The sequence below is a fragment of the Mus caroli genome, chromosome 5, assembly GCF_900094665.2.
Source record: "Mus caroli chromosome 5, CAROLI_EIJ_v1.1, whole genome shotgun sequence".
Classification (NCBI taxonomy): Eukaryota; Metazoa; Chordata; class Mammalia; order Rodentia; family Muridae; genus Mus; species Mus caroli.
This window is the reverse complement of record NC_034574.1, coordinates 86,155,657-86,164,718: the sequence shown is the minus strand read 5'-3', so window position 1 is coordinate 86,164,718 and position 9,062 is coordinate 86,155,657. Positions and strand designations below refer to the sequence as shown.

General features: G+C 40.5%; 1 non-coding gene across 1 annotated transcript; it reads right to left on the bottom strand.

Annotated features, from left to right (window-relative positions):
* Window positions 1–356: 356 nt before the first annotated feature.
* Window positions 357–492, bottom strand: LOC115031178. The gene has a single exon (XR_003836799.1). It is a non-coding gene; the product is annotated as a small nucleolar RNA SNORA70 (small nucleolar RNA).
* Window positions 493–9,062: the final 8,570 nt, after the last annotated feature.

Below are 9,062 nucleotides of genomic sequence, written 5' to 3'. Positions count from 1 at the left end.
ACAGATTTCCTCCAATAAGGCCACACATCCTAATTCTTCTGATGCTATCCCTAGTGACTAAACATTTGAATAAATGAGCCTATGTGGACCATTCTTATTAAACCACCACACTTGGCTACCACATCTTCAAAGTTATGAGCGTTATACTAGGTGAAGCCTATTCCTTTGCAATGGGATTCAGTGAACCAGGGAATTTAAAGTTGGGCCAGTGCAAAGCCCTAATCATGTACTCTTTGTTGTGACTGGACCTGATGACCTGGCCAATATAAACCCTGGCCAATATAAACCCATCCCACCTACCTGTCTGGACCATAGAATAGGGAAACTGTGAGATCAGAGACATAAGCATCCATCTGAAATGTTCTTCGGGGTTATTTAGGGAAACCCATACAAATAACAGGCTGCATTCATTCCCAAGGGGTCTGCTGCCTGCATCCATTACACACCAGGTTCCCCTGAAAAAAAGTATCTGATTAGCTTACCTGGCTACAAAGGAACACTGCCTTTTAATAGTTAATTGATTATCTGATTCTAGATTACAATGGAACTTTCACAACACTAAAAAAATTGCCTTGCATTACAGTCACCAATCTTTTATAAGTACCTACACCACCAACTCTACAGCCCCTGTAGTCCTACCTTCTCCAGGATGTTATGGAAATGGTCATTCCTTATATAGTCTTTCAGACTAAGGATGTATGTGGCACTTTTTAAAAAAGTTTTCAATGCTTAACTGATATAAGACATATAACTGTCTAAGAGGGTAAAGCATTTGTGCAGATAAACCCAATGATCTGAGTTTAATCCCTAGGACCCACAGGGAGGATGGAGAGAACACATTCATCTAAGTTGTCTTCTGATCTCTACATGCATGCTGTGGAGCACACATTAACACATGTGCACACACATAAAAATAAAGAAAGAAGGAAAGAAAGGAAGGAAGGGAGGGAGGAAGGGAGGAAAAGAGGGAGGGAGGAAGGAAGAGAGGAAGGAAGGAAGGAAGGAAAGGAGGGAGGAAGGAAGGAAGGAAGGAAGGAAGGAAGGAAGGAAGGAAGAGGAAGAGGAAGAGGAAGAGGAAGAGGAAGAGAAAGAAATTTTAAGGGGAAAAAAAAGTTTCTGGAGAGATTACTCAGAAGTTAAGAACTGCCCTTGCCGAGGACCTGAGTTCCATTCCTAATGTCCACAGGCTCATGACAACCTATTAACTCCAGTTCTAGGGGATCCAATGCCCAATTCTGCCTTCTGAGGGCACACACATGGTACATACACATATATGTGGTTAAACACTCCTATACATAAAATAAAAATAAACTCTGTAAAAAGAAAGGGAGGGAGGAAGGAAGGAAGGAAGGAAGGAAGGAAGGAAGGAAGGAAGGAAGGAAGGAAGGAATCCTTAGTTAGGGGCTAGAGAGGTGGCTCAGCAGTTAACAGGACTGATTGTTCTTCCAGAGGTCCTGAGTTCAATTCCTAGCAACCACATCCAATCTGTAATGGGGTCTGATGCCCATCACTGGTATATCAGAACAGCTACAGTATACTCATACATAAAATAAATTATTCTTTTTTTAAAAAAACCCTAATTATTAACTGATAAGGTGGCTTAGGATTTGTGATTGCAGTATTAAGTTTTATTATTATTATTATTATTTTATTCCAATTTTTAAAGTTTGAGACAGGGCTGGAGAGATGGCTCAGCCATTAAAGGCTAGGCTCCCAACTGTAAAAGTTATTTTTAGTATTGATGTATGTAGAAATGTATTTCTTTTTATTTATTTTTTTTTTTTTGGTTTTTCAAGACAGGGTTTCTCTGTATAGTCCTGGCTGTCCTGGAACTCACTTTGTAGACCAGGCTGGCCTCGAACTCAGAAATCTGCCTGCCTCTGCCTCCCGAGTGCTGGGATTAAAGGCGTGCGCCACCACGCCCGGCGAAATGTATTTCTTTATCCTATTAACTAGTTTCCAATAATGACACAGAGAAACCAAGATTTATTTTCAAGCTTCATCTCAATATATAGGCAGTCTATCTCTTAAAAAAAAAAAAACAAAAAAAACCCCAAAAACTTATTTAATGTATATGAGTACACTCTAGCTGTCTTCAGACACACCAGAAGAGGGCATCACATCTCATTAGAGATAGTTATGAGCCACATGTAGTTGCTGGGATTTGAACTCAGGACATCTGGAAGAACAGTCAGTGCTCTTAACCACTGAGCCATCTCTCCAGCCCTGGGCAGTCTATCTTAATCCCTAAATGAATCTGGCTACCTCCCAGCCAAGATCCCAGTAATACTTTCATTTATGGCCTTCTGTTCTCCACCTGAACTCTATGAACTCCTCCCTCCTTCCTCCTCACGATAGATCTGAATGTCTCTCTCTATCTATCTCTCTATCTCTATCTATCTCTCCTGGCTACCAGCCTTTGGGTGGCCACCAGATTTTATTGACAGGGCAAAGAATAAATGGTAAGAATTGTTTACACAAACTTGTCCCAGGAGATTCTTGACATAAGCATTATAATGCCATGTCAGGATTAAAATAAGATGTGAAAGCCAAAAAATCAGCATTTGAAGAACACAAGGATAATCTTTACACAGTGCACAGAAACATTATGCCGGGTGTTTGTTTGGTTGGTTGGTTGATTTTTCTGAGACAGGGTCTCATGTAACCAGAAGCCAACCTTCAACTTAAGATCTTTCTCTCTACTTCCTGTTAGAGTTACAGGTACATGCCACAGTGCCCAGCTAGGTTATAGGGTTTTGTTTTTTGTTTTTGTTTTTTAAATTATTTATTCATTGTATGTAAGTACACTGTAGCTGTTTGGTGGTGGTGGTGTTGTTTTCAGAAAAGAGCATCAGATCTCATTATGGATGATTGTGAGCCACCATGTGGTTGCTGGGATTTGAACTCAGGGCTTCGGAAGAGCGATCAGTGCTCTTAACCACTGAGCCATTTCTCCAGCCCCTTAGGTTATAGTTTTTAAAACACAACTTTGACAAGTATTGACTTTTAAAATGTCCTCTGGAATATCTCTCTCTCTCTCTCTCTCTCTCTCTCTCTCTCTCTCTCTCTCTCTCTCTCTCTCTCTCCCTCTCCCTCCCCCTCTGTGTGTGTGGGGGGGTGGGTGCATTAGTATATGTATATATGGGTGAAGTTCTGAACTTGACATGGAGTTTCTTCTGTAAGGTTCCAAAAATTGCTGAAGGAAGACCCCAGACTCAGTATACAAAAACAAAGAGCGTTTATTCTGCAGAAACAACCAGCATGCTAGGGTCACCATTGTTTCAGAATGGTAATGCAAACAAAGATACTCGAGCACCTTTTATAACAGAACTGCTTAATTGATTCTAAGCTAACAAACTTCTAAAACCTAGAAGTACATTCCAAGTAGTTAAAGAAGGAGCTAAAGATATACCTCACAGGTACAAAGATGGGAGATTGAAAATATTGACTGGATTTATCTACACACAACTTCAAGGACAGCTTAGTTATGCTTTTTTAACTTTCCATGAACCAGTAAGCTAGTAACAAATGATGAATGTTTAGCCAGATAATTACTCCTAGTGGATATATGCATGTAGACATTCTCTGTTATAAACCTCTTATTCAATTTATGACCTGAATTTATGTGCAAACTTGTAATGAACTCTTTATCATGTGATCATGCACTCTGAAAGTCATTCAAGTGCTGAAAGCAGAGAGAGGCCTTCCTCCAGTTTTCTTCCTGAGACTTAGAGCTGTACAACTCCTGCAGAGATAGAACAAAAGGCTTCTTTACCTTGCCTCCCACTGTTTAGTATGAGGTACTAAACTGGAGACTTGCAGCTTCTAGTCTCAGAGCAACTCAGACAGACAGATCAGCTGTGGAAGCAAAGCACCTTACACTTAGGATGAATAGCAAATGGTTTATGGCCTAGTTTCTGAGTGGAGACAAAAATAGAATAAAAGGGACTCTTCACTTCCCTAATTACTCTCTACTTTATTTGTTGAAGAGGCTCTCTCACTGAATCCAGAGCTCAACAGTTCCAGCTCGTCTAACTTGGCAGCTTGTTCTTGAGACTCTGACTCTCAAGTACCAGGACTTCAGTGGGCACCATACATACCTTCTTTTAAATGGGCTCTGGGGATTTACACCCTGGTCCTCACACTTGTGCTTTATCCACTAAGCCATCTCCCCAGTCCCACTTTCCTTTGTAAATTCTATGTTTATATCATTGACCTATCTCTAAGACAGTATTTAACTCTTTATTGAGCAACAGGAATGTTTATGCATACAGGATATCAACCATTCCTCTGTTTTGTGGAGGAAAAACATCCATGGCATGAGAACACTGAAATGTATCTCATCATTTTATGACTGTTAAATATTACACTCACTGGTCTCAGTGTCTTCTTTTATTTCTCTCTCTCTCTCCCCCTCCTCCTTTCCTTTCATCCTTCCTGTTATTACATATAACCTAGTAAGCATTATACATAAGCTATCTCCCACAGCTGAAAAAGGCTGAGAGGCTATGGAGCAGAGTGTCATCTGCTATCACACCATTAACCCTGAATTAAAGAATGCAGAATTCTGAAAGTTTACCTGGTTGGTACTCAGTAGACCTGAGCATCAGTGTACATGACCCTAGTCCATGTTCATCATCACTATCAGAACACTCTGGAGAATATGTCCTAAAGTCATCATGGATATTTGGAGCTGAACTCCACTAGACACAGCTGAGTTTATTCTTGAGACAGGAACTGTACCCCCAAAATACTAAGTAATAATAATAATAAACCTAACAAAATATTTTTGTTTTTTTTTTCTTTATGTGCATGGGCATTTTGCCTAAATGAATGTCTGTGTATCAAATGTGTGCACCTGATGCCCACCTACAGGAGGATAGATCCTTGAAGACTGGAGTTACAAACAGTTGCAAGCCACCATTACTGAAATTTGAACCCAGGTCCTCTAGAAAAGCAACCTTGACTGCTGAGCCATCTCTCCAGCCCCTACCTAATAGAATCCTAAAGATTACTATGTAGATTTTTTTCATGCTGCCTATTGCTTTTTTCTGTGGAATCATTTCCTAAGTAAAATTTTTGCTGCTAGAATTAAATTAGCAATTAAAAATAGATGAAGTACTTACTATAGTAAAGAAACATTTTTAGATGAGCTAAAGTGTTATTCAGTTAGCAGGCTAAAAAAGCCCATAATTTTATTAATGTTCAGAATTTTCTGAAGGTGTTATAAACAGTTTTGTGTAGTTTTAAAATATTAGACAGGTAATGCATGGTATTGCCTCTTCACAAAAGAAAGTCTATGAAGACTCATCATGATAAGACTGATTGCAAGCTTTTAATATGAGAAAAAATGCTATTATGTTCTTCCAACAATGATTTGATGAAACAAACCAATGAAATCATTAATATTCTTATATGACATAGCTATAAAACCATTGTTTGAATCCAGTGATAAAGCAAGTCTCCTATTAGATGTTTAGGCCTGGGAATTTGGCTCAGAAGTAGAAACTTGGTGATGTGTACCAGATCCACCAAACAAATATACCCAAAACCACCTTAATTTGTGAGGTGTTTCTAACTCATTTAGTAAAATCAAATTCCACTGTAATAAGGATATTACGCCTCAAAAGGATGACTCTGTTCTCTCCTACCTACCTGACCCTCCTATACCATAGCTAGTCCCCCAATCCCTCCTCACTCTGTAGCCCTAGCTAGACTGAAACTCAGTATATACCAGGACGGTCTTGAACTCACAGAAATCTGCCCACCTCTACCTGCTGAGTGCTGAGATGAAAGACATGTGCCGTCACACCTCGTCCAACTTCCTAAAAACCTATCTTGGGGATGGAACATCTATTAAGAGCAATGGCTACTCTTTCAGACATCCAGGTTCTAACCCCAGAGCCTGGAATTCCAACTGTCAACCATCTGCAACCTCAGTTCCAGAGGTTCTAACACCCAGTTCTGGCTTCCTCAGGTACCAGACATACCTGTGATGCACAGACATATGTGTACACAGTACACCCATACACAGAATTTTTTTAAAGGACTTTTAAAGCCTAATTTAAAATGGTCACTTTATAAATACTTAGTCTGTGTCATGCCTCTTGAATTGGTTTGATGTTTTGTCCATCTCCAATTTTATGTTTTGTCCTTCCTCTGCCTGTTCACACCCCAAGGATACAGAAGTAATAAATAGCCATTTTTTCTATTTCCTTAAAGAGATGCAATTTCCTTGCAAAAAAACTGTTTGTTGTCTTTTTAGAGTCTTGAGCATCTCTGTCACTGGTCTGACTTTCTAATGTTCTTCCTATGTGAGGGTGAACAAAAAAATTAAACAGTTGGGCTTCCAAATCTTAAAATGCTTTTAAAAAAATGATTCTAGAATCTGGCAATACTTTTGCTCCATTAAGAAGACCATATGTTGGCCGGGCGGTGGTGGCACACGCCTTTAAACCCAGCACTCGGGAGGCAGAGGCAGGCAGATTTCTGAGTTCGAGGCCAGCCTGGTCTACAAAGTGAGTTTCAGGACACCCAGGACTATATAGAGAAACCTTGTCTTGAAAAACAACAACAAAAAAAATTAATAATAATAATAATAAAAGAAGACCATATGTTTAAATATGGTGAGCTGAGCAGAGAGGTTTAGCTTGTTTTTAAAGATAGAGTCTCATATCTGGTCATCCTGCATCTCCATCCAGCTGAGACTCGAGGGTAGTTTCTGATCCTCCTGCCTCCACCCTTTGAGTGTTGGGGTTACAGGCCTTTGCCAACAGACAGGTTTTTTGGGATGCTGGCAATTGAGCCCTGGGCTGTTTATTTTCAAGTTACTTTCCTTTTAACCAGGAACAGGGAAACAAAGTAAAAGAAAAACCATGGTGGACAAGAGATGGCTTCCATGTCAGCTTACTTCTGCCCCTTATCAAGGGGAGAGGTGGAATTAAAGCTGGGGAGATGTTATATGTCAATTAGAATTTGTCTTTTGGAAAATGGGCTATTATTATGCTATCTCTCCTGGTATCTCAAAAGGTCTACAAACAATCTTGTTTCAGTTTTGTGGCATAGAACTATAATAAGAATGCCTCAGCTTTGATTTTTAGTTCAGTTGGGTGGGTTCCTGGAGCCTGGTTGGTCTAAAATAAAGTTCCTGTGAAACTTGTATTTAACCAGTTGCATAACAGGCAGTTTTGTTGAGGAAGGATGGAAGCAAGTGTGGAATAATTCAATTCCTCCTAAAGAATCAATGGAAGCAAATTTCTATTGAAGGAAATAGAATTTGTTACCTTCAGAGAGGCCATGACCTGTCACTCCTCCACAGTGGCTATTTTGTTTCTAGATCCCTGCCGGTTCAGTTCAGATGGAAGAAAACAAAATCAAATGGTTAACAAAGCCTTCAGCCAAGTCTACACCTCAAAATAATGTTTTCTAGACAATGTTGTATCTTTGATGGGGTCAGTAGAACAATAAGAAGAAAAAGATAGTTTGTTATTTTTTGTTGTATACCTTGTAGCATCTGTGTAGTTAAGAATGAGTTAGTTCTAAGTAATTGTTAAGGGCAGGAGAGATGGCTTAGTAGGACAAGATGCCTGCTGCCAAGCCGAGGACCTGAGTTTGATCCCCAGAACCCACATGGAGGAAAGAGAGAATGCACTTCCCTCATACTACCCCTGCACATAAAGTAAATAATTTTTAATGTCAACACTAAGGGTGGAGAGCTGGCTCAGAGGTTAAGAGCATTCATTTACTGCTCTTGAAGAGAATGTAGCTTCAGTTCCCAGCAACCAGAGAGTGAGTGGTTCAACACCATCTATAAGTCCAGTTCCAGGAGATCCGACATCCTCTTCCAACTGTAGGCATGAGGTTCTGCATGGGGTACTCTGACAAATGTGCAGGCAAGATGCTCATACATATAAAATAAGTAAACCTTAAAAGAGTCAATACTTGAATCTGACCTGCAGAAGGGTCTCTAGTAACACAACAGCTTCTATTTGATTATTCAAGATCTTAGTACTTGCTGGTAGTATTCACTAAGCTTACACATAATGTTCTCATGTTCCCTGCCCCAGTTTGCTTCATTACTTCCTCTGCAATAGTTGGGTGCCCAGTAATTACACTCAGTTCTCACAGTACCTGTGGGTTGCACAGGCCACACAGGTCAGGACCCACAGGGTAGACACCAGCATGGGTAATCCTAGGGGTGATCCGTGATGCTTACTAATCAGTGTGGCTATCAACTCGGGGTTCGGGAGACTCTGCTTCAGGATTGAGGACTGACTCACTCACTGGATCCTACATGTACTGAGCACCATCCATTGTAAATGATACAACTGAAAAACAGCCACATGAGGCAGGCGAATTTCTGAGTTCGAGGCCAGCCTGGTCTACAGAGTGAGTTCTAGGACAGCCAGGGATACACAGAGAAACCCTGTCTCAAAACAACAACAAAAACAACACAGCCACATGTTTGATTTGTGCTGTTGTTGTTGTTTCCTTGGTTTCTCTTACTGTTGCTGCTGTTGTTGTTGTTATTCTGAGACAGGGAATCTTGTAGCCCAGGCTGGACATGAACGTGTTATATAGAGGAGGTTAGGCAGGAACTTTTGCTCCCCTACCTCTGCTGGGATATCAGATAAGTGCACCATGCCCAGCTTTGGAAGCAGAGTCTCATATTAAAGATGATTTGGGTGAAGTCTGAAGGAGAGGTGTGACCAAGCCCGGTCAATCAACAGGTTCTCCCCTGTAGGAGTGAGGATTAAAAAGAAAAAAGACAGTTAGACAACATTGTAGCATGACCCCAGTCAATTCTGAGACTGGAGGCAAATTTTTATTTTCCAATCCACTTTTTACACAATATTAATTACATGCAAGTATTTTGGGCAAGCAGTACAATAAGGAACTAACAAAGCAGCAAACGATTACTCCCATGACAGTTGTTTAAAAGGGCTTGTCATAGGCGCACACCTTTAATCCCAGCACTGGGGAAGCAGAGGCAGGCAGATTTCTGAGTTCAAAGCCAGCCTGGTCTACAAAGTGAGTTCCAGGACAGCCAGGACTATACAGAG